The 27,737-nt window shown below is 38.6% G+C and overlaps 1 protein-coding gene and 1 pseudogene across 13 annotated transcripts in view; both read left to right on the plus strand.

Moving 5' to 3' along the window:
• SPECC1 (sperm antigen with calponin homology and coiled-coil domains 1) overlaps positions 1–27,737 on the plus strand; it is a 413,523-nt gene that overhangs the window by 17,801 nt on the left and 367,985 nt on the right. The window contains exon 2 of one of the 13 annotated variants that reach the window (XR_012468810.1): positions 7,115–7,221. The exons of 11 other annotated variants lie outside the window; for them this stretch is intronic. The gene's annotated coding sequence lies outside the window, so the exon portion shown is untranslated. Of the gene's footprint in view, positions 1–7,114; positions 7,222–26,503; positions 26,671–27,737 lie in introns of those variants that run through there. One more of the 13 variants, XR_012468811.1, reaches the window with a different exon arrangement.
• On the plus strand, positions 9,153–20,170 carry LOC141488848 (intraflagellar transport-associated protein pseudogene; annotated as a pseudogene).

A 27,737-nucleotide genomic window follows, 5' to 3' on the forward strand; every position in this document is an offset into this window, starting at 1 on the left:
ATTTCTAATGGGCTAGTATCCCAAGATTTGCTTGGTGACCTTCATCAAGATTTAGCTGAGAATTTAGAAAATCACAACGGATGATATGGATTCCTCTTGTTTTTTTGGCCTATAAGGTAAAGGAATATATATTTATTAAGCATCAGACATTGCTAAGTACCTTATAAATATTTGAATCATTTGTCCTCTGAAATTGGGGTTAGTCATTGCAATGATCAGTATTGTGAAGTTTTTCAAAGCTGTTTTTGCTTAAATTTTCTCCTCACTGATTATTCTGCATCATTTCCCACAAGTCTTCCCAGGTTTTTTTTGAAACTATCTTTTTCATCATTTCTTATGGCACTATAGTATTTCATTACATTCATATGGCATAATTTTTCAAGTGATGGGCACCCCTTTTGTTTTCAGTTTTTTGCCTTTTCAAAAAAGAACTACTGTCAATATTTTGTACACATGAGTCCTTTTCTTCTTTCTTTGATCTCTTTGGGATAGAAACTTTATAAAATATTGCTGGGTCAGTTGCCTGGCATTTTAGGTCACAGCCTCAGATGGCTTTGCAGATAGTTGTATCATTTTTCAGCCACACCAACATTGTATTAATGATTTTCCCTACCCCTGACACCTTTTCTATTTTCCTTTTCTTTTTCATCTTTTTTTTTTTGGTTAATTTGATGAGTATAAAGTGGCATCACAGAATTGCTTTAATTTGTTCTTCTCTTATTATTGGTGATTTGGAGACTTTTTTTCATATGGCCTTTGAGACCTTGGATCTGATGTTCATTTTTCATCTCCTGCTTCTTGGGACTCTCTCTAGAACTATACAATTGGAAATTCTTCTCTGGCTATTTCAGTGACTGAAGTGGAGTTTACTTGGTGTAACTCTATCTCTTGTAATAATGCAGGGTTGGGTATCTGGAATTAAATCAGTAGAAGAGACTCCCAGGTGAGGAAACTCCCTTCACCAGTGCAGGCTGGCATCTTCTCCGCAAGTGAAAATTATGGTGTTCCCTAAAACAGGAGTGGTCCAACTAAAATAGAAATGGGGCCATAAATCCCTGTAGATTATATATTGACTTAGAAAACCATATATAAGTATTATCTCATGTTTTATTGTATATTTCTATTTATTTTGGTAAAAATTTCTCAGTTATATTTTACTCTTGTTTGGGCTGTGTGTTTAACCCCCTCTGACCTAGAGCCCTGAGACTAGAGGTAAGATTGGAACCCATATCTTCTTGACTTCTTTTTTGTTTATTTGTTTTAAGGCAGTGGGGTTAAGTGGCTTGTCCAAAGCCACACAGCTAGGTAATTATTAAGTGTCTGAGGCTGGATTTGAACTCAGGTCCTCCTGACTCCAGGGCTGGTGCTCTATCCACTGCACCACCTAACCACCCCTCTTCTTGACTTCTTAAAGACAACCTTCTGTCCCTACACTCTGCTATCTCTCACCCACTGGAATAGCTAGTAACAAGTAGTTGTTATTATTTATGAATGAATGAATGGAAATTGTATTTATTAAATGCTTGCTATGTGCAAAGTATTGTGTTTAGTACCAGTGATACAAATAGAAAAGTAAGACAGCTCCTACTCTAAAGAAACTCATATCACAATGGGGACAGACATCCCAAAGAAGACATTTAGCCACAAGCCAGAGGGAAATGGCATTTAGATGAATGTCATTTACTTAAAAAACTTTAATAAATAATATATTTCATCTAATGTAAGCATTTACATATGAACTAGTCATTTGTAGTATTTTAAGATTATAAATGTTTATATGTGCTTATACATATGTGTATGTTTTATATATATGCATATAATTTTGTTTTGCAAGTAGCGTTTTTCACATGAGAAGATCCAGACTCATTAATAAGTAAAATTCACATAGTGCTTTAAGGTTTACAAATGTATTTATTTGCTTTACAAATTTATTTATTGCCTTATAAATATATTATTTTCCCTACAATCTTGGGAGGTAGATGCTGTAATTGCCTCCATTTTGCAGATGAGGAATCTGAGGCTGACAGAAAGTAAGTGAAGGGAAGAAAATAGACATTCATATTTACTACCTATTATGTGTGGCACAGTGTTAAACCCTTTTCACCATTATTATTTCCCTTGATCCTCACTATAACACTGGGTGGGGTGGGCAAGGGGAGTGGTACTCTTACTATCCCTATTTTATAGATGGAGACAGACATGGTTAAGTTACTTGTGCAGGGCTACACAGCTAGTAAGTGTCTGAGGCAATATTTGAACTTAGGGCCTCCTAACACTAGATCCAGTGCTGTCTACTGTGCCAGTGGCTGGCTGCATCTAAAGATGAAGTGACTTGCTCAGGATCACTCAGCTAGTAAGACTTTGATGTAGGATTTGAACTCAGATTTCTTTACTTAGAGACCAGTCATCTTTCCACTGTTCCATGTTGCCTTCATTCATAGGTTACTGAGCTCACCTCCCCAGCGAGTGTTCCCTAGCTTTGCAGGGAGGGGCATTGAGAATCAAGTTCATTTAATTTTTAGAACAAGTATAACACAAATGCATTATCATTCAAGAGAATGCCAAATAAAAATGGTCACTTTAGACCAAAAGGCAATTTTTGCCCTATCTCCAGTGACCATATTTCCTGAACTGAAAATGTGGATACACAGTCTAACAAAGGACATTCTTTTTGTTGAAGCTCATTAAACATACATATCCTTCTTCTTGAAATCTGGATTATACTGGAAAATCAGCAGAGCCTTCAGACCTGTATTTTCAGATTTGATTTTTAAAACTCTTTATTTGGTTCAAAAATAAAAAAATAGCCACTGTACCAATGGGCAGCAGACCTAAAAAAACAAATGAGGTATCAGAAGAAAATTCACTTCTCATGAACAGGAATGTTTTTTCTCATTTCTCTTGTATATTCTTATGTTTAAAATGACACGTTTGTTATTTTAAGTAATAACTTACTGTAGTTTAAAAATATCGTTGATAGCTTTTGTTTTTACATCATCTTCATTTTCTCTCCCTTTCAGTTTCTATCCCTCTCCTATTCAGAGAGATAATTCCTATAACAAAGAATAAGAGAGAAAACAATCAGTTCCACAACTGAAAGATACCAGTAGATGCGGTGTTTGTACACATCTGTTCCCAACCCTTGCAGAAAAGGGAAATGCAAATTCTCATCTCTTCTTAGGGCAATGATAGAAACCAGGCCACCAATCCACATGTAAGGATCCTTTCAGGTTACACTCTGACTTAGTTTTTATTTTATTTTATTTTATTTTTATTTTTATTTAAGGCAATGAGGTTAAGAGACTTGCCCAAGGTCACAAAGCTAGGCAATTATTAAGTGACTGAGACTGGATTTGAACTCAGGTCTTCCTGACTCCAGGGCCAGTGCTCTATCCACTATGCCACCTAGCTGCCCCTTGACTTAGCTTCAAAATATAATGTTTCTTTTTAATTGTTTTTATTTTTTTTCAAATACTTCCTAATTATAATTTAATTTGGTTCTGGCTACTTGAAACATGAACTTGTTTAGCATATCTACTCTTAAGGACCAAACTTATTGGTTAAATAATCTGAAGGGGAATATAATTCTCAAGAGGATGATACAAGGGGCTTTCTGTTCATTCTTGACTCCTTTAATAACTCTTTGATTCTATGCTATGGAAACCCTAGAGCAGGGTTTTTGTTGTTGCTTGTTTGTTTGTTTGTTGTTTGTGGCAATAGTCAGTTATACCTGCTGGTCCCTGAGTTTCCCGGAGATATTCTGGGGTCAGTTATGACTCCCTAAAGCATGGGTGTCCAATCTTCTAGTTCTTCTGGGCTTCATTGTCCAACAAAAACTCATCAAGGGCCCTAAAGATAACCCTTCTTAATTCCTTTTCTGACTCCAGAGAGTAAATAATCAAAATTATCTCAAACCCAGAAACAAAAGATCTTCTCAACCAGTTGTGTCTCCTAGATACTGTGATTTCTTTTTCCACCGGGGATTGTGTTAGGCTCGTTTGAAATCCAACACCACAAGCATCCATTGACAGATGGAGAAAAAGTCTGCTAAGGGTGAGACCTGATTTTTCCATCAGTGAAAAGCAATGATGATGCCAATATTTCCATATGCGTTGTTCTGAACTTACAACTCTGTGTGGGTCAGCAGATTTGGAAAGAGTTATAAGCTCTGGGCACTCCCAGATCTACAACAACCTTTAATAATTGTTGAAAATTCTCTTGTTCTGGAAAGATCATGGATGAAGATTCAAGGAGTGTGCATGCCCCACTCCATCCAGGAAGAAGATACCAACTGGTATACCTCTTTTACTAGTTGTGATGCTTCAGCATCTGCCACATATCAAAACTGGATTCCTTATCCGTGGGGCACAGGCTTTTATAAAAGATCCTTGCTAGGAGGTCCCCCCCCCCGCCCCGGCCAATATTAGTAATGGATGGAAGTTTCTCAATCTGTATTCTAATAATTCAGCTTCCCTCACAAAGAGAATGAATGTTCAAGTCATCTAGGAAAGGGAAGATACAGTCTGCAGACTTGGAATAGAAGTGAGCTAGCTTGTCCATCTGGGGAACAAATGAAACTTTGGCACTCATTTCATGTGCATCTTGGCTGGTGTAGTGCTGGAGTTCTCTGAGAATAATGGCAGATGAACACAGGTGAGTCAAGCAGCATCGTGGGAGAACTTTCTGGACAAGTTTCTAGAGTTCTAGAGGCAGGTGTTTTTTACTCTCTAATTTCAGTTCATTGTTCATTTGGTTAATGGCAGAGAAATGCTTCAATTTTAGGACTTTTTCTTCCCTGTTTGGCAAAAAATTAGTTTGACTTTTTAAAAAGTAGAATATTTTCAGCAAAAAATCCTGGGATCATAGAATCATACATGGAATGCTCTCTCCCTTCACCTCTACTTTCTCATCTTCTCCACAAGTCTACTCAAGCACCACCTCCATGAGGCCTTCCCCAACCTCCTTACCCTGAGCTGCAAGTACCATCCTCATCACTTTGCATTTATTGTGCATCTATTGTATGCATTCTTGTACATGTGTGAATTGTCTCAACTCCTTGAGGGTAAGATCTTACACTCTTATTTTATATTTATATTTCCAAAGCCCAGCAGCTCCTGGTATGCAGTAGGAGTCTAATGAATGCTCATTGATTAATCATAGGCCTAGAACTGGAAGGACCATCTTGTGCGATCACCTCATTTTTCAGATAAGGAAACTGAGGTCCAAGGATACTACATGACCTCACTCAAGGTCCTCCAGGTGCCATTCAAAAAGCATTTATTAGGTGCCTACTATATACCAAGCTGAGGATTCAAATGCAAAGAAAGAAACAATCCTTATTCTCAAGGACCTTCCTTGTAATTGGGGACAAGTGTTTGTGTGCATGTGTGTGAGTGTATATATATATATATGCTTGTGTGTAAAGATATAAGCTGTCATATACATGTGATTGTGTGTGAAGATATATATATATATATATATAAGTCATGCACATATGATTGTGTGTGAAGATATATACTGTCATATGCATGTGATTATGTATATGATTGTATATTATACATTCACATATATATATTCAAAATACAAAGTAAATACAAAGGTGATGGGTAATGAAGGCATCAGCTGTTGAGGAGACCAGGAGAAGCTTTGTGTCCAATGGGATCTGTGAATTTTCTCTTGGAGGAAAAAGGGTAAATTTTTGAGGTGAAGGTGAGGATGGAATGTATTCCAGGCATGGGGTGGGGGATAACCAGTACAAAAGTCCAGAATTTGGAGATCTCTGTGTCTAGAGTGGTGTGTGTGTGTGTGTGTGTGTGTGTGTGTGTGTGTGTGTGTGTGTGTAAGGGAAAAAGATTAGCCTGGGTTAAATTACACGGTCTAAGAAAGGAGTAAGGGGAGAGCAAGATGGCACCACAGTACAAAGAAAGCTGGACCTGAGGTCAGGAAGACTCATCTTCTTTAGCTCTAATTTGGTCTCAGAAATTTACTGTGTGACCCTGGCCAATTCACTTCACCCTGTTTGCCCCAGTTTGCAAAATGAGCTGGAGAAGGAAATGGCAAACCACTTTAATATCTTTCCAACAAAACTCCAAATGGAGTCACAAATGGTCGGACATGACTAAAGTGACAGAGGGGAGTAATATCTAAGGATTCTAAAAAGATCAAGTAAGGTGAGTATATCATAATAACTAGCAATTATACTGCACCTGAAGATTTGCAAAGTACTCTACAAATATTTCATTTGATCCTCACAACAACCTTGGAAAGGAGACTTATCCCCATTTTATAGCTGAGGAAACTGAGACAGACTTGTCCAAAGTCACACAGCTGCTAAGTGTCTGAATCTGGATTTGAACTCAGGACTTCCTGACACCAAGACCAGCACTCTATCCAATGAGCCTTCTCTCATTTGATCCTCACAACAATTCTGGAAAGTCAGAGCTGTCCCTACCATCTAGCTGCCTCTTTGGTAAATGTCTAGTAGTAAGATAGGTAAAAAGTGGCTGAGGCAGGATTCACACTCAGACCTTCTCTGGAAAGTGTTCAGGTCTAGAACCTTACTCTTGATTCTTTCCCTAGTAAATATCTCATTCAGGAAAGTTAACTGATAATCATAAAGACTGAAGCACCCAGAAGAGCTCCAACTTAATAGATTGGCCCAAGTCCATGAAAATGGTTTTCTGTCTAAACAATATTAATGAATTGATGGTTTGGAAAACTGTCCTCCCCTGTAACATAAAAATAAAAAAGACAGAGAAGTGGGTAGGATTTAAAATAAATTCCAACGTTATAAATAATCAGTGTCTAATAAGGGTCGTGATTCAAAAGGAGACACCTTTAAATACCCATCAGCTTCTCTTGTTGCCATGGGAATGGCTAACTGGGGACTGCTGGCTGATGGAATTGTTTTGTTGGTTTGTCAGCTCCAGGAAGGGGACAAAATTTTTTTGGGAAAGGGAATTGGCATGACCTTTTTAGTATTGATTGAGACAAATGTGTAATAGAGGAAGCTGGTGCTGACCCACTAGCCCTCAGGTGAGAGATAGGTAACTGTGTGGAGGTGGAACCCCTGGGGCTCAGATGCACTGTTGCATCTCTCATCTACTTTCCACAGAGCCAATGGGTACCACCAGCAAGAAGCAACGTGAAGAGCTGCCCACCTGCCTGCTGGGGAGGGGCAAAGGGGAACAAGCAATTTCAGAAAACAATGAAACCCCACTTGTGAGTAGGATCATCCTTTGGAATAGGATCATCTGCCTATTTATCCAGGAGAGAAACTTGAACAGTTAGTTCTCTTTCTAGTTCCCAAGGGCTGACTGCTGTGTGTGGATGCTGCATTGCAGTCTCTTGTCATGTGGCGCTACTTGTCAAGATAGATAAAACGAGACTGCTGTGATGGGGGCCTGTCCCAGCTGACATCGGCCTGCCCTGTGCCTTGGGTGTAGATCCCTGACAGGGCTGTGGGCTTTAATGGTCTGTGAGCTGGAGGATTAGGAGGAAACCCAAAGCATCTCTGCATCTGAGAGACAGTGTGGACTAATGGAAAGGGGGTGGACTTGAAATCAGCAGAGACCTGGGTCTTTCCAGTGGTGTAACTGTGAGCCATAATCCTAAGAGATGACATCTAGCTGGTTGCTTTACATGTCTTATAACATTTGATCCTCACCTGTGAGGCAGGTGCAGGTGCTGTTACTATGCTCATTTTAGAAATGAGGAAACTGAGGCAGACAGTGATTAAGTGATTGATCCCAGATCATACAGCCAAGATGTATCTGGGATTAAATCTCCAGATCTTCCTATTCTGAGACTGGCTGTCCATCCACTGCACTACCTAACTGGACTACTATAACATTTATATATTTTAAAGTTTGCAAAGCACTTTCCATATATCATAACAGTTGGTCCTCTCAATAACCCTGAAAGGAAGATGCTGGAAGGAAGGCACTATGATTACATCATTTTTACAAATAAAGAAACTAAGGGGGTAAGTGACTTTCCCAGGGTCACACAACTAGAAAATGTCTGTGGCTGTATTTGAACTCAGGTCTTCTAGATTCCAAGTCTAGTGCTTGGTCCCCTATACTTAACTGTTTCCTACTGTGAGCAATCAGTAAGCACTTACTGTGAGCAAGTCATAGAATAGCAGGTTTAGGATTCAGGGTGACCTTAGTGGCCACTTTATTCAGACCCTTCATTTTATGATGAAGAAACTGAGGCCCGGTGAAGGAAAGGGATGGCTCAGAGTCACATACTCAGGTCTTCTATCTCCTTTTAAATGTTTGTAAGCCTCAGTTTCCTCATCAGTAAAAGAGGAATATTAATACTTGCAGAACTTACTTTGTAGAGTGATTGGGAGACTCAGATGTTAATGGTCATAAAGTACTTTGTTAACCTGAAAAAACATATAAATGTTGGTGATTATTGTTATTGATTTTCTTAATGGCAACAATTCCAGGTTTTGGAAAGTTGGGGCCATGTTGCACAGAGCATGGAATCATGAACTCTTTTTCATGAGTTCAGATTTGACCGCAGACACTTCCTTGTCATGTGACCTTGGGAAAATCACTTTACCCTGTTTGACTCAGTTTCCTCTTCTATAAAATGAGCTGGAGAAAGACGTGGCAAAAAACTCTAGCATTGCTGCCAAAAAAAAAAAATAGCAGATGGGGTCATGAAGAGTTGGCCACAGGATGGGATTTCAGGGAAGCCTGGGGGGATTTGCATGAACTGTTGCTGAGTGAGATGAGCAGAACCAGAAAAACACTGTACACCCTAACAGCAACATGGGAGTGATGTTCAACCTTGAAGGACTTGCTCATTCCATCAGTGCAACAATATAGAATAATTTTGTCTGTCTGCAATGGAGAGTACCATCTGTATCCAGATAAGGAGCTGTGGAGTTTGAACAAAGTGCAAGGACTATTCCCTTTAATTTAGGAAAAAAACAGCTTATTGTCTGATCTTGTTACCTCTTAGACTTCTCTTCTCTTTAAGGATATGATTTCTCTCTCATCACACCCAATTTGGATCAAGGTACAACATGGAAACAAAGTAAAGACTGACATAGTGATTTCTGTGGGGGGGAGGGGGGAGGGAAGCAAGATTGGGGGGAAAATGTAAAACTCAAATAATAAATTTAAATTTAAAAAAAAAGAGTTGGCCATGGGCCAAGGGGAGGCACAGGGTGCCCTCGGGGAGCAGAGGGAAGGAGGTCTGGGCTCCACTGGGCCCAAGAGTGGGGAGTACGGAGCCATGAGATAGACTGCTCAAAGAGATATGCCTGTTCAGTTGTTGGGATTGGGGATCATGGATGAGGATCAGTTAACTAAACAAGCCCTGGATCAGTTTATTAATCTCCATGATCAGACATATGAAGAATTTTTGAATACTTTCACTCATCTTTCAGAAGATCAAGTGATCAAGAACCAAAGGTCTGGAACAGACTTTACAGAAAACAGCTTTGCCTGGTTCCTGCTTCCCAACCTTTCATGCCACCCTGCCTCACAGTCTCTGGAGGAAGAGCAGATCATGATTGATGAAGGCCAGAAAGTTGGCATTTCCATTCAAGGGGACCTAAATCATGCCGGAAAGCTTGAAGGCAGACAATTTCCTAGATTTGGAAGATTGTGACATGGATGAAGAGACTCACCACAAGTTGTGCCCAGGTAGCTGGAGATGAAGTTCAGCCATTCACACTTGATGAAGACTTTGACTATGACAATGTGATGCTCACTCTCAAGTTCTCCAGTGATGAGATGAAAACAGTTCTGGAAAAGTTGAGCAGACTGAACCCTAACATGCAGGTCTAAGAACCAATGATTGATTTATAATAATATTTATTTCTTTTGTTCCTCTTGTTCTTATCAAGCAATTTTAGAATAAAAGACAGAAGAACTGTTGTACACTATGAAAAAAAAAGAGTTGGCCACGACTGAATGATGGCTAAACATTAGTGATTAGGACTAGTTCAAGATAGGGCTCTTGAGTGTTTCAATGTATTCTGTTGAGGGACATTATTTCCTTTTCATTTCTTACCATAGAAATAAAGATTTTGTCCAAAACCCTCATGGAAACTGGAAATGTAATCAGAAAAGTTCTAATTATAATTCTGGTACTTTCTTCCTAAAGAACAAGATACCTCCCCCTCCTCCAGGTTCCTCATTTGTAAAATGTAGATGCCAAAATAGTAACTGTAATGACCTCCATCATGTAGTTGTTGGGAGGATGAAATGAGATCATAGAGAGGCTTTGTAGACTTGATCATACAGTAGGTACCCAATAAGTGTTTGTTAACATGATGCTAAATAGGTGGAGCAGAGAATAGAGGGTTGAACCTAGAATCAGGAAGACTAGAGTTCAAATCCAGCTTCAGACCCTTAGCAGCTGTGTGACCTTGAGTGAGTCACTTAACCCCTGCTGGTGTCAGTTTTCTTCTCTGTAAAATGTGGAGAATCCCAGCACTCACTTGTTAAGGTTGTTGTGAAGATAAAATAGGATACTTTTGAAAAACTCTTGGCCTTCTAGGACTATGCATTATTATTAAGAAAAAGTAGTATGTTTTTTCAAAATTTAAAAAAAAATTATCTTGACCAAATAAAATAAGTTTCATGTATTTTAAAAATTCTCATCTTTTTTTTTAAAGTAAATTTTTGTATCTGATGCTTTTCCTTGTATTTTCCTTTTAACCTCCCAGGGTAACACAGTTAAGGGGTTCTCTTCTCCAGGAAGTGACCAAGTCCTAAACTTTCAATTGATTTCCCGCCCCCCCCACCAGTAAAACTAATTTGTTTAGTGTATCTCATTCAGGAAGGGCTATGTTTGCTTAGCTAACAGTTGTAAAGACTGAAAAATTGATAAATGGATTCACTGTAAAAGGTACAAATAGTTGGACACCAGTCAGTGAACTTGGGTTTTGGAAGATCACAATCTGAGAGAAGAGACTGTGGCTTCCATCTTGCCCAGTCTGCCATTTTATACTAAGATCTAGAGGGTAGAGTGGTCATCCAGGGTCATCCGAGTTGGGATTCAAACCCAATATATCTAATTGTAGATTCAATAGACTTTCCTCAACATTATTCTGCCTCAGGGGTTCCAGAGATCTCCCACAGAGAATACTTATTTTTATCCCAAAGGACTGAAGGAACTGGTTGTTTCATGAATTTCAAATGATGTCTTATGGGTGACTGTGCAAGATGAGTCCTGCTGACTGCACAGGGATGGAATCTTCTACATTAGCAAATAATTTTCAGAAGTATGATTGTTTTTTTAAATTCTATTTTGAAGAATTATATTCTTTTAAAAAATCTTTTAAATATTTTTGATGCCTTTTATTTGTTAATCACCTTCATCTCTATACAAGCATCTTTCTTCCCTTGTAACAGAGCTTTAAAAAAGCAAAGAAGACAATTTAGCAAAATTAACCAATTGTGACTGAAAATATATGCAACATTCCATACCCATAATCCCACACCTCATCAATAGAGATTTGTAGAATTATATTCTTATTTGAATACTGGACCTTATAGATCATAAGCATACTAGAAATAATTGAATAAATGAAAATGCAAATATTATGGATTTGGAACACACTCACACACACACAAACACACACATATACAGAGAGAGAGAGAGGATGAAGATCATTCAAAAAATTAGATAATTCAAAAAATTATTGGTATGTGACTTTAGAGTATGTTATATGATACCAGAAGTAGCAAATTTAGCCTCCTTTTTTAGTTTTGCTTAGGTTAACATAAAAATCTATTTGTGCCCTTCAGCATGTTGTGACATCTACAATCTGGCATCTGTCCCCACTATTTTCCTGAGACAGCTCCCTTCAAAGGTTACCTTATTGCCAAATCCAGTGACCTTTTGGCTAACCTTATCCTCCTTTGGGAGACTTCTGACACTAGTCTATCCTCTACTTTTGACTTCCATTATCTTGTCTCTCTCTCTTATGATCTTCTACCCACTTCCCAGATTTTCCCTTTTTTTTTCTTCCGTGTTTCTGAAGTTTCTATCCTAGCTGTCTTTTCTGTCCTCTCCTAGAAAATAACATCTTTCCCTATGGCTTCCATTATATTGTCTTTTAAGGTGACTTTGGAATATCTAACTTTATCCCCATCTGTTCCCAGAAGTTTTAGTCCTGTTTTTCTCATTGCCTTGTTGGAAATCTTTCCTTGGATGAACTCAAACTCAGCCCCAGGTTCTAGAGGTTCTAGCAATGCAATTAGAAGGTCAATTAAAAAAACCCACTGCACTTTGTGATCTTGTCTGAATCATCAGGAGATCTGTTAATCAGCTTGCATTTATTTAGTGTTTCCTATACTAGTGCCACTAATACCTTGACCTTTGATAATGTTAGTGTGAAGAAAGAAAGTGTGTAGAAATATGACTTAAGAACAAAGAATGGAAGAGGTCAAAGACTTGGAAATTACTCAAAAGCTGTGTTCTGATAAATCATGAATACTTCTTTCTTTCTTTTTTTTTACAATTTTTTTTTTTTGCAAGGCAATGAAGTTAAGTGGCTTGCCCAAGGCCACACAGCTAGGTAATTATTAGGTGTCTGAGGTCAGATTTAAACTTAGGTCCTCCTGACTCCAGGGCCAGTGCTCTATCCACCGAGCCACCTAGCACCTAGTCGCCCCATGAATACTTATTTCTGAAAGAGAAATAGACAGTACTTATTTCAGGAATATAATCAGATGGTGCTAAATGGGGAAAACACCAGATAACATCACAGAATCACAGAGAAGTGAAGTCCTTCATATTTGGCTCAATTCAATCAGCATATATTATGCACCTACAGTGTACAGGATTTTATATAGAAATGACTGGTCATTGATGTGGGAGTATTTTCTGAATCCATTGTCCTTGGGTCTAGTTAAAACAAAGATCAAACTCAAACTCCAAATGATCAGAAAGAATAACGATGAGAACCATTTATAATCACAGAAGCATAAGTCCTATTTATCGAGACAAACACTGACCCTGAGAAATGGATAAAAGTAGAGACTGTCTCTTACCATCATTATGTCTTGGAGGTGTGTAGCTTGGGTAAAAAAATGTTTCTCCTTTCCTTCCCCTCTCTTCTCCCCAATTCATTCCTCTTTCTCTCCCATCCTCTTATATCTGCTTTCTTGTTCCCTTTTCTTTCCCTCCAATTCTCCCTACTCTTTCCTTCTCATTCCCCTCTTCTCTTTTCCCCTTCTCTCCCCTAAGGATCTCAGTGTCTTGAGAAGAGTGCTTTCTCAGAGACCCAGAAATGTCCACATGGTTTCTTACCTTAAGTATGCCTGATAACAGCCTAGAAGGATTTAAATGATCACACCCTTTTGCCTAAGTGAGTCTTTGAGAACTGAGAAACAATTATGGAGAAAGAAGGATGTTTTATTATACTCTTGAGCAAATTCACCTGGGTAGAAGACACATTTTTTTTTTTTAGATTGGGTGTCCCTGTTTCACTCAGGCTAGAATTACAGAAGCTGAGTATGGGCTCAGTCTCACTACTGATTAACATGGAAGTTTTGTCCCAGACCCATTTGTCCCTCTTTGGGGGAAGTTGGCCCCTTGCTCTGAAGGATCACTATATTAATAAACTGTATAAATAAACCTAGTGTGAAAGGGCAGGTAGGAGGCTTAGTTCGTTTGAACTTGAGTTCAAATACAGTTTCAGACACATATTAGCTGTGTGACCCTGGACAAGTCACTTCATCCTATATGCCTGTCAAATGAGCTGGAGAAGGAAATGGCAAACTGCTTCAATATTTTTACCAAGAAAACACCAAATGGGATCATGAAGAATTAGCCAAGACTGAAATCACTAAACAACTAAAAAACTTAGTGTGAATTGGCTTATCCCACTGCAGCTCAGTTTACTGGGACTAACAGGAGACCCCTCCAGGCACAGAAGATACTCCTTATTGGTAGGAGAAACAGAAAGGCCATCAAGTCTTTGTTTGTTTATTTGTCCTTTGCAAAGCAAATGGGATTAAGACTTGCCCAAGGTCACTCAGCTAGGCAATTATTAAGTATCTGAAGCTGGATTTGAACTCAGGTCCTCCTGACTCCAGGGCAGGTGCTCTATTCACTGCTCCACTTGATGCCCTGCCATCAAGTCTTTTTTTTGTTTTGTTTTGTTTTTTAAGTTTTTTTTACAAGGCCACACAGCTAGCCTGCCATCAAGTCTTGATGGAGTCTCTGAAACTGATGTTGGTGACTGTATTTCTGTTGGAGACTATGGGTTTCCCATTCCCTGGGAATGCCTTTGTGAGGTCAGAGGCTAGTAGTAGAAATGGTCGCAAAATAGCTTCACTAATTATGTTTGGTCCAATATCACTTAGAGCTGTGACTTAGAGAATTTCCTCTCCTTCCAGAGAGGGCAATTTGGGGAGGCCTTCTCTCTAGAGTGGGGAGACATAGCACCCAATGGCATTGAATAGTTTGTGATGGCAGAACTCCATGATGTTTATGATTGACAAATGGTTTGGGATACTGAAGCCTGGGAGCTCTACTGGACTGTGGGAGAAGCTAGGCCTGGGAACCATGAATGCTGCTGTTAGGGCCTCCCAGGACCTGTTGGGAGTCCTGTTTCCCAAGACTGTATATGACTGTCTTTGGGAGATGGCTGCTCAACCCCAGATATCTATTTTCCAAGAGCACCATTGTGGGTTCTTTTTTCCCCTCCTTCTTTGCTATTTTTGTGAACTATCTCTCTTTGCCAGGGAAATTATTGTAAGCCCCCTGAGTGATTTTTCTTGCTTTTCCCGACCCATTGTGTCTTCACTTTGTAAGAGCCTCAGAGATGACAGGCTACAACTAAATAACAGTTCCTACAAAAAGGAGGCCAAAAGAGCCCCAGAAATCATGTCTCCCATCTGACACAAGATGCCCTCAACCCAGAGAGGAAGTACCCAACATCAATTCAGAGAATGGGCTCATTTGTCTTCATTACAGAAGACAATGGTGGGAAGATTATGAGCAAAATCTCATAAAAATCTCAATCTCAAAATCTCAAAAAAACTTATGTGCAAAGCAGTGGTGAAAAAATGATCCTGTAGACTGATGATAAAGAATGCTATCCATCCCAAAGACGAAGCTGATAGTGTCTGAATACAGACCGAAGCATACTTTTTTTTTCTCATTTTTTTTGAGGTTTTTCTTTCTTGGGGAGGGGGGATTATATTTACTTTTACAACATGACTATTGTAGTAATTTTTTCATGGCTATACATTTTTATCCTACACCAAGTAACTTGCTTTCTCAATGAGGGGGAATAGGGAGGGAGGAAGGGAGAGAATTTGGAACTCAAGTTTAGAAAGTAAATGTTGAAACTTGCTTTTGCAGGTAGCTGGGGAAAAATTTTAAAATAAAATAATTTTTAGAAAAGGGAAAAAAGTGATCCTGGAAGTTTGGTGTAAGACACAACTAATAGATGATAATAACTAACATTTATATTGTGCTTAGAATGTACCAAGTCTCTTGCTGAGTACTTTTAGAATCATTTAATATTCACAACCCAGGAAAGTAGTTCCTATTATTACTCCTATTTTTCATATGAGGAAACTGAGGCAAGGAGGATGAAGTGATTGGTCCAGAATTACAGTCTGAAGCTGAGTCCTGACTTTGGGCCCAGTATTTTAATCTGCTGTACTACTTAAGCCAGAGAAATGTTTGCTGAATGTTCCCTCTAATAGAGGAATTAACTGTAAGAGGATATGGCCAAGGTGGGAGAACATTATACACATTAACAGCAATATTGTGAGATGATCAACCTAGGATGGATGCAGCTCCTCTCAGCAGTCCAGTGATCAAGGACAATCCTGAGAAATCTGTTAAAAAAATGCCATCCACATTTAGATAAAAAACTTGGAGTCTGAATGAACAGCAAAGCATACTGTGCTTACTTTTTAAAATCTTTTGTTTTTTCTTTCTTATGTTTTTTTTCCTCTTGGTTCTAATTTCTCTTTCACAACATGACTTATATGGGAATATTTTAAATATACATGCACAACTTATATTGCATTGTTTGTTGCCATGGGGAGGGGGATGGGAAGGTGGGAGAAAAGGTGTAATTCAAAAATGTGCAAAAGGATGAATGTAGAAAACCACCTTTTCATGAAATTGAAAAAAAGTAAATAACGTTTTTTAAAAGAGAGGATATGGTCAAGAATTACAAAGGCTAGGGTGGCTAGGTGGCACAGTGGATAAAGCACTGGCCCTGGAGTCAGGAGTATCTGAGTTCAAATCTGGCCTCAGACACTTAATGACCTAGCTGTGTGGCCTTGGACAAGACACTTTAACCCCATTTGCCTTGCAAAAACCTAAAAAAAAAAGAATTACACAGGCTGAGGGGCAGCTAGGTGGCACAGTGGAGACTCACTGGCCCTGGAGTCAGGAGGAAGGGAGTTCCAATCTGGCCTCAGACACTGAATAATTGCCTAGCTGTGTGACCTTTGGCAAGTCATTTAACCCCATTGCCTTAAATAAAATTAAAAAAAGAATTATACAGGCTGACTTGCAGGATGCATCAGTGGAGGGGGGAGTCCCCAGGTCACTAATGGAACCATCAAAGTACTGAAGTATTAGCTTGGGAACTCTTGACCTAGGTTGCTTTTGACATCTTGATCTTTTTTTTTAATGGAAATTTAAATGATATTACAAAATTAAATAGTATTCCCCTTGGGTTTCTAAAAGGTCACAATTTAACTGGTGAAATTCTTTTAAACTTCTTTTATTTTGGGGTCAGCTAAGTGGCACCAAGGATAGAATATGGACCCTAGAGTCAGGAAAGCCTGAGTTCAAATCCAGCCCCAGACACTTAATAATTATTAACTTAGCTGTGTGACCTTGAGTAAGTCACTTAATCCCATTTCCTTGCAAAAAGCAAAACGAAACAAAAACTTATTTTATTTCACCCTCATTTCTGAATGCTTATATGTGTTTATATATGCATTTATATTTGTATTTATGTGTGCTTGTGTGTCTCTGTGTCTATGTCCCATGTCCTTAATAAAAAAGAGAGAGAAAAAGAATCTAGCAAAACCACCCAGCACATTAGTGTATCTAAGATCACATGGTCCCATTCTAGTAATTGATTGGGCAAGTTCTCCAGGACAGTCTGAAGTCTGTCATATAGAATATGTCATTCCCTGAAAAAAAGAGCAAATCTCTGATGTATAATTCTAGCCACTAGGTCAAACCTTGCTAGGTATTCAGTAGGTACTAAATTTTTACACCCTATAGTGATGTACATTTTCTACTATCTCTAGATTCATCACTAAACTTGGACTCCTTAAGTATAACGCTCCTTTAATTTTTGGTGATGATGACCTGGTCTTCAATTCCCCTTAAAGATCCCTCTGCTTTCATAAACCAGTCTCTGTGACAGAGAGTTTGTTAGCATCTTCTCTGTTTGTACACTATTGGCTCTTGATATAATTTGATGTTATTCTGGAAGGGTCTTTGATACTGTGCTTGCTGCTTAGCTATTTCATAGCCTGCAACTGAAGATAAACTTATTTCAATTTTTGTCAAATCCGATGGTATATCCATGATTTCTGCCTTCACTATTACTTGTCAAAGGGAAATCTGCTTGTTTCAAAGGTATTTATGTAGATCGACGATCTATTTATCTTGTGCTCTAAGAATTTTGTCAGTTGATCTCCTGGTTCCTTTTGGTAAGGAACTATTTATGCTATAGTTTCCTTAGGGTGTCAGACTTGGTGTTTTGTTAATACTGGGTCAGATTCTGTGAATATACTTGCTAAGTCTGTTATAATGAAATTCCCAAAGTGTGTACATTAAAATTGATATGGCATGGGTTGTTCATTGCCTGACAAGTTCTCATGCAACTCAATTCTCATTCTCATTTCATAATGCTAATTAGTCTCAATATAATTAGCCCAAGCTTTTCCAAAGCTTGTGTCTGACTATAGGAGATTTTGGGGAACATTGCCTTCATCCATAGGTCCACTGTGACCTCCAACTTCAAGCTCAAAGCCTTTGATCTTTATCTTCCCTTGAATTTTTTTATCTTATATCTTCCCTAGAAATTTTATATTTATTTGAGTTCAGATGGCTTTTTGATAGCATTGGAGAAAGATTTCGTGATATAATGAAGATGCTTAATGTATTTTTCAGCAGTCCTATAGCTAATTAATATGATGACAGCGTCTTCCATAATTTGGAGTCCATACATGACTCTAGTTAAGGGATATGATCATAGATTTAAGGAGAAGCAGAACCATAACATGCTTTAAAAATCTCTCCCTCTAGAGAATTTGGAATATAAAACTTTAAAAAATGCTAAAACTGTTTTTTACATTTAATTGGGGGAAAATGAAATATTATTCAAAGCAGAAAAAAATCAAAATAAAGAAATGTTTCTCTCTCTCTCTCTCTCTCTCTCTCTCTCTCTCTCTCTCTCTCTCTCTCTCTCTCCCTCTCTACCAAATTCCTTTTTTTTTTTTATCAATTGCTCTTGTATGATGATGATGGTGGTGGTAGTGGTAGCGGCAGTAGTGCTATTGTTCACTCAGAGTTGACTCCTGTGAGTCCATGGCTCTTTCCTTCTACCATAATTACCAAGTACATTGGTAATTGCCTTCATTTGCCATTTGTTGTTGCTACTTGAGTGTGTAACCTATAGTCAGTTCATTGGGTATTAGGAAACCTAATTATTATTCACACTCAAATTAGAAACTCAGAAGGGCTCTCTTAAGATCATGCCTTCTGCCAAGGTTTTTTTGGTCTTGGTTCATTTTTTTTTAGTTGTATTTCACATGGAGCTCAAAAATAAGATGATTTGGTTTCATGACTTCATCTCCATTCACTCTGACCTATATAAAACTTCTCTCTAAATCCTTCATGGTTCTTTTCTTCTGACATCAGAGAAATAAAGACTGTGTACAGGCACAGCCATATTTTACTATGAAATGAAAAAGCCTTCATTGTTTAATCTCGGAACTGCTGGGAAGTTTTTCCAGGATTTGGAAAGAGAAAAAACTATGCTAATTTAAAATCATTATTGTTCTCCTGCTAAAAGACAGTGGTGATGATTTCAGGATCATACTTCTCTGAGATAGTAATCATGCAAGTTATTACTGAGACTTACTCTTTATGATGCCGGAATTGATTTAAGAGATACTCATGACCTCCCAATATTAAGTTCTATAGCTGTTGTGGATGTTTATATGTAGATTTTGGTTGTTGAACTGTCTTAGTCTTATCTGATTCTCTGTGACCCCATTTGGAGTTTTCTAGCAGAGATATGGAGTGGTTTTCCATTTCCTTCTCTAATTCATTTTTCAGGTGAAGAATGGACACCCAGAGTCATCCAGTTGAGTGTCTGAGACTGGTTTTGAACTAAGATCCTCCTGACTCCAGGGTCAGCACACTTTCCACTGTGCCACCTAGCTGCCCCTCTTTTTGTAGATAGCTAGAAAGATTAGAATATGAATATATAAGTATCCATCTATTCACTTACTCCTCTCTCATCTTCCGCTCCCCCCCTCTCTTTCTCTGTCTTTTTTCCTCTCTTTCTCTTTCTCCTCTCCTCTCTTATGATTTCTTCTGTCCGTCTGTCTTTCTCTTTTTGTGCCTGTCTCTATTTCTCTGCCTCTATCTCTATCTCTGTCTCTATGTGTCTCTGTCTTTCTCTGTGGCTTTGTCTCTGTTTCTCTCTGTGTCCTTGTTTCTGTCTCTGTCTTTCTGTATCTATGTATGTGTCTGTCTGTGTGTGTCTCTGTCTCTCTAAATCTGTCTGTCTCTCCTCTGTGTGTCATCTTTGTCTGTCTGTCTGTCTGTCTCTGTATCTCTCTGTCCCTATCTCTGTGTCTCTGTCTCTGTGTTTCTCTCCCTCTGTCTTGTTTTTTTTTCCCATGCCTCTGTCTCTGTCTCCATCTATCTCTCTCTGAATAGAATGTAGATCTGGAGCTGGAAGGAGGTCTCGGAGGCCATAATCCAACCTCATTTTACAGAAGAGGAAACTGAGACTTTGGAAGATGAGTTACTTGCCCAAGTAACTCTCAGTATTAGGCATCAGATATTGAATATCAATGCAGGTCCTTTGGGTGTATTATAATATGATTCTTTCTGTGGAGAGGCAGCATGGCTCTTGTGGATAGAGAACTGGCCTTAGAGTCAAGAAGACCTGAATTCAAACCCTACCTTTGACACATACTGTCTGCATTAATCAAGCAACTCTCTTAAGATGATTGAGTATGAGAGAAGATACCAATCTCACTTGGAGGTGATTTCCTCTCTGGGAGTTGCCATTGACAATGAAATCATAGTTTTAGTCCAGAAATGAATAAATGAATGAATGAAAAAGCAACCTTTTCAGCGAGGGCCTAGTTATTTAGCCTGAGGCCTTTACTCTTCTGTCCTCAGTATGCCTTTGATGAAGTTGAGGTTTGCCACATCCCCCGTCAGCATCTGGGTCCCTACAAATTTGCCATATCAGCAAGAAGCCTGGCACTGACCCTGTAATTCAGCCCAATTCAGCATCTGTGCCAGCCAGACTCCTTCCTGTCTGCCCTACCTGGGATTTCAGAGAATTGTTGGGATGATGCAGGTGTGTTTTGGAGGTCGACGTGCTTTCCTCTGCAGCATCTGTTCCGTAGCCTTTCATTATTGGATAGAATCATCCTCTCAACAAGATGTTTCCCTGTGATGGTTATGCACATCTTCCAATTCTTGCTTCCAAATGATTTTTTCATTCATTCATTCATTCATTCATTCATTCATTTCCAGTAGAATGTATACTCTTTGAAAGCAGGACAGTTTCAGTTTTGTCTTTGTATCTCCAAAGCCTGGCAGACAATTTTTTTTTTATTTTTGCAAGGTAATGGGGTTAAGTGACTTGCCCAAGGTTATACAACTAGGTAATTATTAGGTATCTGAGGCTGCATTTGAACTCAGGTCCTCCTGACTTCAGGGTCAGGCTCTATCCTCTACACCACCTAGCTGCCTCCTTAAATACTTTTTAAATAAATTAATCAGTGGGTCCTGCATTATAACCAGGCTTCATTCAGGCATCTCTACTATTAGGTCCTTCACTCACTCCTGAGGACCAGCCCAGGTTAGCCTCTGGTTTCCAGTTTGAGTGTTTGTTTTTCATTTGGCATGCAAATTGGCACAGACAGATGTGAAACCACTCTATGCCAGTTTGCTGATTACCCTAATTTATGGATCAGCATTATGGAGTTACTCACCCTATCTATGCTACTTTTGAAATACAAATAAAGAGAAGAGGGTGACAATTGGGAGGGTTTGATATTTTCTAGTCCACTCTCAGCATATTGAAAGCCACCATCTCAAGTGTTAGCCTTACTCTAATTCCTTGAGAATTGCATGAGGGCTTAGTTCTGAGGAGTTAGATTGTACCTTCCACATCTGCAAATAAGATTTTCTTATCCTTTTTCCTTTTTTAGAAACAATATCCAGCTCCTCTGAGAGTTGTTACCTCCTGCTAGATCCCAAGCTAAGTCAATAAATAAGCATCCAATAAGGAATGATTATGTGCCAAGGATTTTAATAAACACCAGAGATATAAAGTAAAAAACAAAACAGAACAATCCTGGCTCTTTAGGAACTCACAGTCAAATGAGGCAGACAACCCAAAACAGCTTTGTCCAAATAATATAGAATCCAGAAAAATTGGAGCTCATCTCAAAGGGGAACCAAGAGATTCACTTTTTAGAAGACGAGATTTTCATTGGGTCTTGTAGGAAGCCAGGGAAGCTATGAGGTAAAGACTAAGAAATAGATTCTTGGGGAGGGATAAACTCTTCTTCCCATCTCCCTTCCAAGATGTTGCTGAGTGTGTTGCCTTTTTATATAAAATCTGCTGTCTCTCTCCCCACCCCAATGTCCAGATCTAACAGGAAGGTCTTCTCCATAATGTATGTTAAAGGTCTACTTCTCTGTTCCATCTTGTGTCTAAGCAACCCTGCCCTATCATAATCTCAGGTCATTACAGAAGCTGATTTAAAGCTTTTGTGAAACTAACCTTGTTTGTTCAAGAACCTCTCCATCTCTTCCATTTATTACCCTGTTGCTATGGAACCAACTGCTCCCATGATGTTGTTCCCTAAAGCCAAAGTTTTGTGGAATCATTAACAGTGTGAGGTGAGGGTGTGTCTGGTCTCCAGATGATTCTGACCCATCAGGGGCAGGGTGCTGTTAGAATGATTGCTTTTTGCCATCTGGATACCATATTATAATTGGTACATAAATGGCAGGAGCTTAATTTAGCTATCCCACCACCCTGTTGGCTCATTTTAAGGTCGCAGTTAATGAAAACCACTGTAAAGTCAGGTTTCCCCTATCCTGTACTTGCCTACAACAGCACTTAAGATCGAGCCCTATTAAGTTTCATCCTGTTGGTTTTGGCTCAGGGCTCCAACTTGTCAAGACCATTTGGGATTTTCATCTGGTTAATTCTAACATGAATTAACCCTGTGTCCTCTGAAAATCTGTGTCTCCCTCTCTCTAGGGGCAAATAGGTCATCCTGTGAATAGGGTGTCAGACCTAGAGTCAAGAAGATTCATTTTCCTGAGTTCAAATTTGAAATCATCTTCCTAGCTGTATGATCCTGGGCAAGTCACTTAACTCTAGTTGCCTCAGTTTCCTCAATCTGTAAAATGAGCTGGAGAACAAAATCGCATCCTTGTCAAGAAAACCCCTAAAGGGGTCTCAGAGAGTCAGACACAACTGAACTGACAACTACTGATGTTTGTTTATTGATTGTTTCAAGTCATTTTCCCCTATTTCAAATAATCTAGATATTCCATTAGAAGAACATTAAAACTTTTCTGCCCTATTCATTTCTTGCTGACATCTCTGTTGTTCCAAAACATCTGGGCTTTGACAGTTTTTCAAAAAATGCTATTCTTTCACCCTTCTTCCCCTTTTCAATCTTTTTAGAGATTTAAAAATGACAACAGTATAGGCATTCCCTTCACTGATGGAAGACTACTCCTGCCACATCTTAGGGAGTATTTTTGTGGCCAGAATATCTGACTCTTTGCTGAGTTCTGTACTCGATCTGTGATCCTCCCCTAAATCTAATCCTCCTTCCACATGCCAGCCCTTGGCATCATTGAAAACAACATTTATCACCTATTCCCCCAAGCCTTCTCTTATTTAGGCAAATATCCCCAGCTCTACAACCAGCCCTTACTCACCAGCCTGTTTAGATGTTCTGTAATTTCTCAATGTTCTTCTGTATCTAAAGCCTAACCCATTTTTCCAGATGTGGACAGAACAGGGATGGGAGCCCAAGTTCCCCTTCCTTGAGTCCCTAGGCATCAGTGGTAAAAACTGTTTCTTTGGGTTCTTTTGATTTTTTCCTCTTGGCTATAGAAATTAACATCTGGAATGTCTCTAGTAGCAAAACCTTTTCCTGGCCCTTTGTCATCCTTTACTAAAGCCAGTTTTTTTGATTGTCTTTTGAAAAAGATTCAAAGAGATGGGAATGGATGATCCAGTAGATAGTGATAGCAGAAAAGTAGCGAGAAGCTGACCTTATACCAGTCTGCAGCAGGGAGAAGTGAACTCGGGGAAGGGCATGGCCTGAACTTGTCACCTTAGGGATGTCTAAATGCTGACTGAGGGGCCAAGGTCTCTTCAACTGAATCTGGTTTCTTAGATAACTTCGATGAAACCCAAGGATCCTAAGTCCTATCTTCTTCACTTAAAGGCAAGATATTGGGCCTTGGATCCTGCATTGATGGATGCATTCCCATTATTGTGAATACTTCCTCACTTGGTACAGATTGTCACTTGTGCTTTCCCTTTCCCATCATGCAAGGGACCTTGATGTTAGACAAGGATCTCATATTTAGAGAACATGTGGTTAAGTTTCACTTCACACCCTTCTACTCCACTTTCAACTCTGCCTTTGTCATTGCTTAAAATCAAAAGTGGCCACACAGTTTGTTTGTTTATAGTCAACATTTTATTTATTTATTTACCCATCTACAATGCAAGGATAGTTTTCAACATCATTTTTTTGCAAGGTTTTTGAGTTTCACATTTTCTCCCTCCCTCTCCTCCTCCAATGGAAAGCAATACAATATAAATTATACATATATAAATATCTTGAACATAAATCCATATTAATCATGTGAAAGAAGAATCAAATTGAAATGGGAAAAAACATTAGAGAGAAAAATATATAAACCAACTTTAAAAATTGAAGATAGTAAGCTTTGGTCTGCATGTAAATGTCATAGTTCCTTCTCTGGATATGGATGGTATTTTCCATCACAAGTCTTTTATATTGTCTCTGATTATTTTATTGCAGGAATGCCCAAGCCTATCATAGTTGATCATCACCCAGTGTTGCTGTTAGCGTATACAATGTTCTGGTTCTGCTCATCTCACTCAGTATCAATTCATGCAAGTTTTTCCAAGCTTTTCTGAAATCTCATCCTTCACAATTTCTTATAGAACAATAGTACTCCATCACATTCATATACCACAGCTTGTTCAGCCATTCCCCAATTGATGGGCATGCCCTCAATTTCCAATTCTTTGTCACTGCAAAAGAGCTGCTATAACTATTTTTGTACTTGTGGGGTTTTTTTTTTACCCTTTTTTGTGATCTCTTTGGGATACAGACCTAATAGTGCTAGTGCCAGGTCAAAGGGTAAGCAGTTTTAGAGTTCTTTGGTCATAGTTCCAATTGCTCTCCAGAAAGGCTGAATCAGTCCACAATTCCACCAACAATACATTAGTGTCCCAGTTTTCCTACATCCCTTCCAAGGGATCATTTTCTTTTTTAGTCTTTTTGGTATCTCTAGTTGTTTTAATCTGCATTTCTCTAATCAATAATAACGTAGAACATTTTTTATATGACTGTAGATAACTTTAATTTCTTCACCTGAGAATCGTGGTCACAAGATCACAAAATTAATTAAGAGTCAGGATCATAGGATCATAAATTTAAACTGGACAAGGATCGCAAATACTTTAAGTCCAATCTCTTCATTTTAAAGATGAGATGACTGAACTGTCCATCACATCCAAATTGCTTTGCCCTGCTTACATCTTTCTTTTGACTTTCTTCATCTTTCTTCAGGACTTAAGCTCAATTGCCAGTCTTCCCCCCACCCCCAGACTAATTATCTTCCATTTAATATTGCATCCATCTTCTGGCTCCTGGAATTCTCTCTAGCTGTCCCCAAGACCTGAAATGCTCTCACTCCTTTGCTTTCTTTGAGGGGATGCCTTCCCCATTTTGACTATTTCCTGTTTATCCTGTCTAGCACTTTGTATATATTTGTTTTCATGTTTGTCTTTACCATTAGATTGTAAGCTCCATGAGGGCAGGGGATGTCTACTGCCTCTAGTTTTATCCCTATCGCTTAAACAGTGGCTGGAAAACAGTAAGCGCTGTAAGGTTGATTTTAGTTCCAATGCTTTTCTCTGCATTAGTTTGAGTGTCTAACCTTGTCTCTCTGATGTCTTCACAGTCATCATTTTTCACTGCCCAATTATATTCCATTACTTTCATGACCAGCCATTCCTCAATTGATAGATACTCACTTTGGTTCCAGTTCTTTGCCATGAAAAATGCTGTGATGAATATTATTTGGTAATAATTGCCATAACTTGTAGTTTCAGTTAACAAAGGACTTTCAGTGTATCACTTATACCTTGCCTTTGTCTCTGCTGCACTTAGCAAGGCACTGGCAGTTAGTGAATACTTAATAAATACTGGTTGATGATGATATTATCATTTGATCCTCCCAATCATCCTGTGAAGTAAGTGCTAGCATTATCCCCATTTATCAGATGAGGAAATGAAGACTCAGATTCAGAGAGTTTAAGTCACTTGCCTTGGGTCATGCAACTAACAAATGTCAGAAGGATTTGAATTAAGATCTTTCACAAGTCCAATGCTTTTATCTACTTTGCCTCTTAGCTGTGGATATATGTCATAACCTTGTTTCTGTCTTTAATCTCCTTAATTTTATATATTAATTAAATTAAAAATAGCACATGTCTGGCATATAGTAGTCACCTAATAAATCTTTATTGATTGATCAATAGCCATTGTCCGCATTGAACAGTTCTGTTGTTTCTGCTTTAGTTTCTGGGAGCAAATTAACAAATGTGCTTAATTTAATTGTTATATATTAGGACATTTTCATTATCTGTATTTTAGTACAATTATTGGTTGTTTAGTGAATCGGTTTCATCGTTATCATCATCATCATCATTATCATCACTAGCATTTCTAGAGCTTTTTAAGATTTGCAGAGTTTTACATGTGCTAACTTGAGGCAATCCTGGAAAGCAGGTTCTCTTATAACCCCCAATGTTATTGAGGAATAGAGTGGTTAAATGACTTGCCCAGGTTCACACAGTTAAGTGTCTGAGGCAGGATTCAAACTCAGATCTTCCTGACTTCAGGTTCTTCTCTCTAACCCTTTCACTCTAAGCTACTCCTTTTGGTGAGCTTTTCATTTCCATTTTTATAACCATTTCTAGAAACAGAAGGAGAGGACATGATTTACTTCAATCTTTTACCTGGAAGCTTTGTTTACTAAGATGAACCAACCTAGAGGAAGCTTGGACAGATGGAGAAGGATGGACAGATGCTGGGACGATACTCAGTCCTCTCTCTTTTTGGAGGCCTGAAGATGAGGCAGATGTAGGTAGGGGAGAAAAGAACTCTTTTCTCTACAATTTGGGATAAACTGATTTAGTTGAGGACAGCTGGCAAACTTCAGTAAGAGACAGACACACACCATGAGTGTAGACAAAATTGGGAAAGCATTTTTTAAGCCAAGCTTTTGAGATAATTGTGAATGTGAAACTGAGATGCCAACAATGCCAGTCTCTGTAAATACCAACTGCAGCTGCCAATTCAAAACAGTAGGCTTTGTGCGGGCAAGGAAAAAAGACCCATTCCCCTCCACCTTCATAATCATTACTTTGTGCAAAAACAACCCATATTATTAGCACCATCTTCAATTTTGAGTCCAAGCATATATACTCATTTAAAAAAAAAAAGAAAAACTCTAAATATTGTTGAAGTACTGTTAGCACACTCATGAATTTTAATTCTGTTTGCACTTCTGGAAGGTGGTGGTTTGGCTAAACCCTTGAAAGTGTTGACTTAGCCTGGGGTCATGTTGTAAAAAAATCTTGACAAGTTTAGGAACTTTAACACATTTTAATTTACCTTTGTCACCCTATTATCTTTCTCAATTCCTCCATCCTCCCAAACTGCAGACATTTTACAATAAAAACTCAATTTTAAAAAATAAATTTTCTAATTGTTCTCCCTTGCTAATTGTTCTTCTCTGGTGATTTCTAATTCTCTTACTCTACCAGGACAAAAACATCCCCAATGGGCTGGCCATGTTGTACCAAGCTCTCACACGGTGACCAAAAAAGTGATGTAAGGAAGTTCATCAGAGAAGAACAATTAGCAAGGGAGAACAATTAGAAAATCATTTTTTTAATTGAATCTTAAGAATTGTGGAGCTTTAAGGTTTTCAAAGTACTTAACAAATATTATCTCATGTGATCCTCACAACTACTCTGGGAGCTGGGTACTGTGATTATACTGATTTTACAGATGAGGAAACTGAGGTAAATAGAGGTTATAAGTGACTTGCCCAGTTATTAAGTATCTGAAACTGAATTTGAACTTAGACTTGACTCCAGGTCTTATGCTCTATTCACTGAGCCACCTAGCCACCTTTGAGGCTTCCTT

The sequence above is a fragment of the Macrotis lagotis genome, chromosome 5 (genome assembly GCF_037893015.1).
Source record: "Macrotis lagotis isolate mMagLag1 chromosome 5, bilby.v1.9.chrom.fasta, whole genome shotgun sequence".
NCBI lineage: Eukaryota > Metazoa > Chordata > Mammalia > Peramelemorphia > Peramelidae > Macrotis > Macrotis lagotis.